The sequence below is a fragment of the Trachinotus anak genome, unplaced genomic scaffold (genome assembly GCF_046630095.1).
Source record: "Trachinotus anak isolate AG129_WGS33_773 ecotype Australia unplaced genomic scaffold, CSIRO_AGI_Tana_v1 ptg000008l, whole genome shotgun sequence".
Classification (NCBI taxonomy): Eukaryota; Metazoa; Chordata; class Actinopteri; order Carangiformes; family Carangidae; genus Trachinotus; species Trachinotus anak.
The window spans coordinates 19,669,086-19,678,101 of record NW_027273859.1 but is presented as its reverse complement, the minus strand read 5'-3'; positions in this window follow the sequence as shown (position 1 = coordinate 19,678,101).

The following is a 9,016-nucleotide window of genomic DNA, read 5'->3' as shown; positions in this document are numbered from 1 at the left end:
TTGCATGGGAATATCTGGTGAAAAGTACAGTTTTACCAGGGAATCATGATTTAATGGAGGGGTCAGTTAGGATACCAAGATAAAACAACAGGAACAGGCTATAAATCTGCTACCTTATGTCAACCTAAAATGGTTTATGAAATCACTGACTTCAAAAGGGCAAGAAATTAGTGGGAACAGTATGTCACTGAGTATTTAATGAGCAAACTATTCTCAAAACACTGACTAATACGCATGCTATTAATCATAATAAATGTGTATAGTGTGTGTGTTTAAAGAGTTATTGGCTGTACAGCTCAGGTTCCTTCCAAGTTGTGATTCTTGAGTTCAGATCCTTGCACCTCACCGAAGGCAATGAGACGCCGTCCTCATTTCCACTGCCCGGACCAGGGCCACTAATTGTTGGTGGCGTGGATCAACATGAATGTAAGTGTTTTACCAGCAACTGGGAACAGAGAACAAGTGCGCTTACTTGCACACACACACACACACACACACACACACACACACACACACACACACACTATATCAGATGTCGCCTCTGAGTGCACTTTCAGCAGGCAAAAAGTACCAAAAGACGTCACAATGTGAAGGAGAGCAGATGTGGAGTAAAGGCATCCATTGTGGATCTGTTTCTGTTGCACTCACTCTTTTGCACCCACCACCCCCATATATATATATTTTGCAAACAATTTCCCTATAATGAGAAATGAAAGCCTGACTGAATTGCTCTCTTAAAGCAAAAAAATAAAAATATTATAGTGTCCAAAATTGATTGAACTGTTTTTCTTGCCTGTTTAATTTACCAGCGTTTACCAAACACTAGTCCCAGTTCTACATAATATTCTTACACAAGCTGAAACAGGTTTTGTAGGATAAACAGATTGACTCACATGCACTGGGCTTGGCCATGTTAATCTGAAAAGGTACCAATTATCTTCCAGGAATGAAATAACAGGAACAAGTGCAAAAATAGATCAGCCTGAATATGTTGTGTCAGATCAGAGCACTTCTTCTTTGATGTTTATGTTTTGTTCAATGAGAAATGGGAACGTTGTGAAAAAGGCATTGTTACCTTAAGTGACTGTTAATTGAAATAATCGATTGTTTTCAGTAGTTCTAGGGTACGCTCTTTTCCACTTTCTCTTATTTTCATACTCTTTCTTATTTATTACTTCAGCATCACTTTTGGTGATAATTATTTGTTTATTTCCCTGGCATTTGTCCAGCCTGGCTTTACAACCTTAACCGTCTTTCCCAGCAATGAAAGGGCGTGCCATGTGGTGTGTTATTCACTCATTTGGTTGGGAAAGGCCATGTGTTTGACTTATTTTATGGAAAAGTGTCTGCAACATCATCTTTTCTCTGTCATCCCTTTTTTCTTGACACTCACCACCAGAGGCTACACCATCAAAGTCTACAACAGTAAGGATCTAATGTATTCTTAGAGAAAAGAAAATCTAAATCCTTCTTGTGGTTCTGGTTCTGAAACACTGCAATACCCTGGATCGAGGGCCTCTTGCTTTGAGAAAGTAATCTGCTTGAAGAGCTCGTATCTTTCTCATTCAATTAAACTAAAAAGCAAGAGGAAGTTCACACTGGAGGTTGGAAGTAGGTGGTGTTTGCTAAAGCTTATGTAACTCTCTGCCAAGCTTCAAAGCCTGTGATAGGGTTCTGAGGTTGAACAGCGATGCTGAAAAGTTAAGTTTTTATTTATATATTTATTTTTCCTTTCGTTTAACCCGATGAACTTTGCATCATAACGTGTGCCATGCTTGGAACAGGAAAAACATTGTGATATGATACTTGAATGTTTTGGAATCAAGGCTGTTTTTAGCAACAATTTGCACTGCTACTTTCCATGAGAAATAGATGCTATCGTGGAAAATTTAGGAACCAAAATTGGAAGAGAAGGTCAAAGGATGATTCCGGTTTATTTCAACCTGGTGTATTTCCCATAAATCTGGCTATTGTGAATCTATGGTTTGTGCTAGCTCTGCACTCTCCACTTTCATTTCAGAGTTTCGGGGAGCCGAGGGCTCACACAAAATAATGTATACTGGGACAATCTGCTGCAGGCAAGCAGCCTCCTTCAGCTTTCCAAATAAACTTGAATTTTACATGATTTCATTTCGAATGCTTTTCTCCAAGTTGACTGAATGTTAATATAGAAAGTGTTTACCAATACCTCTTCCAGCTGGCTACTTTCTGTGTTTACTTTCGGAGAGAGTCAAAGATACTCATGTAAAAATTATGTTTATAGGGAAAGCTCCAGTTGCGTCTTCTCGTTTCCTTGAATCTCTACTACAGAGATGGCAAATGCAAAGCATGGCCCAAAGAGCCACATTCATAACATTTATAGGAAATATACCAGGTTGAGATACACCATAATTATGGACAGACACAGTCTGTCATCTAAATGTTAAAAACATAAACATAAACTTAAAACCCAACAGTAAAATTTAAAGAACTGGACTGAAGGCTACACTTGCTCCCTTGGGGGTTTAACATGCCTAAGGACTAACACCAGACTGAATTGTTGTCTGAAAAAAATCAGCAAACATCAATAAAGTAATCCTACTTTTTCAAAGATTTTTTGAGGAAAATACAAAACCCTTTGAAAGCCCTGCACTGACTGACTGGACATCATGTCAGGTTAAAGCTGGACTTACATGATGTCACAAAACTTGACAGACCAATAGTGATAGAGACCAAAGAATAGTTACAGAGAAGGCCTAAGTTGCCCTAAGGATGTGGCAGAGGATGAAGTTTATGGCATGCAAACCCCTCTGGCCTTTCATGGCAATGTGGATGTGGAAACTATGACTGTGTATAGACAAAAAGAAAATTACAAATTGGGGGCGATAAGAAATGACAGTTCCAGTCCAGTGATTAGACTCTTCTTAACCAGTCAACCATGTATGCTGCTGTTTGTCTCCTTAACTAAAGCACAGGTAAGGAGACAAATGGGTTAATAGTTGCCTTTTTTAAATTATTTTTATTAGTTAATGTACATAACAAAGACAAAACCAAAATGACAAAAACTTAACGATGGATAGGGATGGGAGGGTGTGATCGGGGACACTGGTCCGAGACACTGGCCTAACGTTTGGGGTCTGACACCATCATCCTGAGAAGACCAAAGTGCTATTAACATTTTAGTTCATTACCAGCTGTCAAGCAGCTGTAACATCAAAAATCCATATAATTTTGACAAAAACAGGAAATCTCTAGAATGTGTGATTATGTAAAAATGCAGAGTGTTCAGCAGGGATCTGATTAAAGTCCAAGGTCCTTCAAGTTCATTGTCCAATGTTTGTAAGGCTGTAACTGCTTGTTCCATTGAGACTCGATCCAAGTAAATTCCTTCAGCCAGTTCTCCAGTTTGAAGCAGTTAGGGTTTCCTCACTTTCCAGTGCATGAGTATTGTCCTTTTTATAGAGACATGTTAGTCCAATCCAGTGTTGTATCACTGGAGAATTGATTCCCACTGCTTTACTACCCAGTAAACATACTGTAGGATACTGTTGCCTTGTGAAACAAAAAAGTATTGGTCAAAACTTTACCTAGTAAGAAATGGTTAAAAAGAAGAGTCTGATTGATCTATATGACAATTTCCTTTTCAAATGGTGTTGTGTGGGAACGGGAGAAATTCTGCTTAGTATTATTGGATATTTTTTACTCTGCTTCATGAAATAACTCACAGACTATAATGATAAAACCTTTCATCTTCTGGCCTGTGCCTTGACCCCATTGGTTTGCTTTGCTGTTCAGTGTTAATACAGTATGCTAAACATGTTTGCACTTTTGTTAGCCACAGAATACAAAATTCTATCCATGTTGGGAAGAATATGATTTTCTGGACAAACAGTTATACACACAAACCAAAAAAAGTATCAACTGGAATTTTATCATTGGATCCTGTAAAAAAAAAAAAAAAAAAAGACAAAAATGATTCCCATGAGGGGATGATACCATGCCTTTGTAATGTTTTATCAGATTTCCAGTGAACAGGAACCAAGTGAGGACAAGTTGGAGGATGGACAGCTCCTGCTCAAGATAAGGTTGGACGGATTGATCCCCAAAGTATTAATATTACTCATACAAGGTCTTGGTTTCAACCAACCATGCTGACAAAAAAAGGATCCATCACATATTAAATCACATTTTGTGCACAAAAACACACTAAGTGCTGTAATATTTGCTTCTCTGCTACTGCTGTGAGTATGAACCCAGTGATGATTTATTCAGTCCAGAGAATTCAAATAACATTTGCTCTTTACCGGAAAAAATGTCTTGTGTGTTAAAATGCATGTTATAGTTAGTAATTAAGAGACACCTGTAAAAATGTTTACCTTATGTTTGGCAAATTATTTCCTGGTGATTAAGATATAATCTGATGCAGACTAAAAATAATGCATTCACCTCATAAATCATGATGTATTTCTCAGCCTTGTATGATGGTACATTAGCTGATTTTAACAATAAAAAGTGTCAATATCGGTATTGATTCTTGTTAACATAGCACCTTTAACTTAGGTTCTTACTGAGGGTCACACTTGCTTCTCACTATGTCACCTGTTGGCCACAGTAATAAAACTATGAGCACTAGCAGTGACCTCTCTCTGTGTTGCATAACCACAATGAGACAAGTTACTGTGAGAAGGGACAAACCACCTTGCCCCTATCAAATAAATCAGTGTTTAGGTTTCTCCACGATCTGATCCCTTTGTCATAACATAATTTGACCACAGTCGTGGACTCTGAGGCTCTTGGCTGAGCAACATGACAGTGACCGTGTTCATCACGTATCCTGCTGTGACAATCTATTTCCTCTTCATTTCCTTCTGTGCATCCTGCGTGAACTGTCAGACCCTCCACTGTGTTTGTTTTGGGAATCTTTGCAAAGTGTCGCAGCTATGTTATCACGAAGTTCCTTCTGGACAGTATGGAAAATAAACATTTGTAGCTTTGGGAAACCAATTAAGCTTATAATCCAAAGGCTATGGCAGGATCTGAAGTAAGCATCACACATAGAAGACATTTCAGATTCCCACTGGAGGTTACTTCACTTCTTAATGTTTATATCTCTAAAACAAATAGATAAACCAACTGTAACATCTTGAAATAAAGTGGGGACAAAATCTAAATTGTGATTATTGATGCTGATGCAGGGTTTTAATTGGTCGGTGAAATAGTAGACATATACATATCCAACATGCAGCATCTCAAGACTCACCTGCAGACTTATTAAAAATGTTTCTTAGGCACTTAAAGTGAAATCTAATGAATGGATGGATGATTGATTTTCACATTAATTTCTTTGACTTGGCTCCATACTCACCCCAGTTTTTTTTTTTTTGTTTTTGTATCTGTTTATGTGAGCTAGTAAACCACTTCATTTTATAATTTGCATCTGAACAACTGTCTTATGACAACAGTGTTATGTTTCCTCTCTTTTTAGGTTTAACAGGAACCTTTTGTGTGTTTTTTTTTTCATGTAATTGAAAGACGCTATGAGCTTCCATATTGTTGAAAAAAAAAGTTCCAATTTATTTCCAAAAAGTTTTTCCCAGAAAAAGAGAACCATGGAATGTAAAAAAAATAAATGAGTGATCAGTTGGTACACTTCTTTCTAAATGCTAAGCTAGCACAAGATTGAGATTTTTATTCAGACCACACAAGCAAAATATGAAATGTGTCTACAAACAAGCGTACAATTCATCATAAATTAATAATAATGTTTCCAATAACAAATGAACATTTAATACATTGAATAAACTAATTTATTTCAAGTAAATGTTATTGTATGTCAATAACAAACTCAACACGACTGACTGAATTAACTAAAATAAAAAGCACAGACCTTTTCTCTATTTTTTTTTAGTTTTCCTGTAACTAGAACCAGACTACATTGTTCTTTCCAGGAAACTTTCAAGAACTTATTAGGAAAATAACAGAGCTGTAAAATAAAGCATTACAGATCACTGTTAGATTATTTGATTATACATGTGAGCTAACTGGCAGTCTGTTTAATAATGTGCCCGAATTTGGTCCAGTCAGAGCTGATGGAACTGGCTTAAATCATAGAAAAGAAATGCATAGGGTCAAAAAATAGTAACTTCCAACACAGACACATCAGACAGAATCAGGCAAGTCAAGTCAAGTCAAATTTTATTTATATAGTGCCAAATCACAACAGAAAGTATCTTAATGCACTATTCAAATGGACCAGGTTAATAGGCAGACTAAGAACATTTTGGTGTTGGTTTCTCAGTGATAACTTATAGATGATTCTGTTGAACCAACAAAGAAAGGACAGATATAGTTTGAGTGGTTATCTGTGGCCTTTGCTCCAGATTATCCCAGTGAAAACCTTTGCACTGATAATGGGTTTGACCAATGACATGAACTTTGAATCTATGTTCAAAGAAACCACAGATAAATGTTACGTCTGAAGTCACAGTATCTGGCCCCTATGGACATGTTCACCCGTGACAGCCTATCTGCTCCTCTGTAGTCTAAAATGCTTCCTTCACTCTCGATGAATCAGAAAGTACTTGGAAATTGCTAATTTACTTGAGGCAGCTTGTTTAGCTTGTCAGGACAAACATCTTGAAAGGCATGATGGAACTCCTTTTTCCTGCATGCATCACTGATATGTATCTTACAAACATGTCAATCTCCTTACCTAACAGTCCTGTCTAAAAGACAGGTTACAGAGGAGGGCATTGAGTATCAGGTGTCCTCTCTTTTAAAAAGATTACTAGCCCCCAAATGAAAATCATTACTTTGCTCAGTCTAACAGTTTTTGCCATGTTATGTAACAGCTGTTTCTTTAAAATGATTTGGCAATCCATTTTAACCGACTCCTTGGATTGCAAAACACATCTGCAAAAACGGTTAAAGGATAACTTTCTTGTGTACATGGTGACTGCATAATGGAAAATTAACAATTAATGGGCGCTCTAGACAAATAAATAAGTGGAATTTGACACATGCATGAACCCAAAACTGAGGTACCACACTGTTAACCAAATTCTGCAAAAACACTTGAACATTTCTAGGTAGTAAATCAAACTGTAATCATAAGTTACAGCATAGCTCCAGGTATAAAACACTAAATTTGGCCACAATGACCACTCACGGGTGCAAACTTTAACAGTTAAATTATTCCAAATCAGCGTGGAGTGCTGAGAGTGAGGTGCCCCAGTTTGGATGAATCACTGCAAAGAGCGAAGGGGGAGGTAGGGGGAGGGAAACAGAAGGAGGAAGATGAGGACAAGGAAGAGGAAGAGCATCCAGGGATCCATTGTGGCTGAACACATTATGCCAGGCAAAAAGTCCACGGTACGGCCAAAGGAAACATAGCACAAAGTGGAGACAAAAACACTTGGCCAGACAGAAAATGAATACAGGATGAAGGCTTTTTTTTAAATTGCTTTGTTTTATTATTATTGGTGTGCAGAGGACAGTCGTCACATCATACATATTCTACCATAAAAAGTACGTACCACAAAGAGCTTGCATTGCATTTGTATATTCAGTATCTTGTCAATGTATTTGTGTTTTGTTTGTTTTGTATTTGTTCTGTATTTTGCAGAAGTGTACACATGAAGAAGCCACTGTGTTGTTGATGTAATGTTCACATTTGAATGTATGTAAAACACAAATACATAATGCATAGAGCATGTTTAAACATATACAGGATTTGTTTTTTGCTGTTTGTTCTTTTTATTTTGTGTTTGGAAAATCCATGAATGAGGGAAAGCAGCTCTGTTTTGTTTTGTTTTGTTTTGTTTTGTTCTAAGACTGTGACAATCTGGATGATGCAACCAGTGCTCATGCGCTCCTGAATACATGTAATGGTGCACACAACAACTCACTTTGAACCCAAATCCAAATGAAGGTATCTCCCTCTGCTGGCTGAGATACAAATTACACAAAAAGCAAGAACCAGCAGATGATTTCTCTCTTTTGCCCAGCAAAAAAATGTTACATTTACAGCTAATACATTTTAGCATTATAGTGCGCACAAGTCAGGTTGTTTTGTAGTAATTTATTCATTATTATTAAATTATTCACACAACACAAACGACAAATCCTCAGCCCTCTCATAAATACAATTTGTTATTTATTTTATTTACTATTATATATTTATTAGTTTTTTTATTTAGTTATTTGTATATTCTTATTTATGTGTTTGTTTGTTCATTTATTCATTCATTCGTTATTGACTGATGACTGAATGAATGTATATCGCTCTTATTTTGAAATGAGTTCTAACTCGCTCTTAAGGTATTGTCTAGTATGTACATTATCCAAAATTAAAGTGTGGGCTAGCTTTTCTAAGCGGAGGCTGGCCTGACCATAGACTGCGCTGAAGTCTGTTAGCCGAGCTGCTGCTAACGTTAGCTCAGCTTGTTCATAGGCTCTCAGCTTGTTGTAAGGTTAGGATTGTTAGGATTGATGGTTGTAGCACCCTGCGGAAAACCAACCCAATTTTAGAAGGAAAAAACATATTTTGAGGTAAAAAAAAAAAAAAAAAAAAAGTTTTTTACGTTTTGTTTAGTTTTTTTTTTTGTTTGTTTGATTTTTCTTACTGAATTTATTTTTGTGATATAATTCCCTGAGTTGCCGTTAAACTCTTCAAACTTAGATAATGTTTATTGTGTGTCTATGTATATACATTTTATGCAAGTTGTCAGCTAATGTTTTAGCTGTTAGCTGTAAAGTCTTCTACTTCATGGCTACATGAGTCTGGGTTAGTTGTAACAACAAGAGACTGGGTTTGTTATAACAACAATACACATACATAGACACACACAGACACACACAAGTGTTCAATTGTTGAAGCAGGTGCACATTTTGTTCAGTTTTATTATTATTTTCAAATGTCTTATCACGACTGATAGTAAGTAACACACTTGGCCACACACACACACTTTTTTGTTAAGTATCACAGTAATAAAAAAAAATATATATATATGTATGTATATATATGATGGACAAAGGA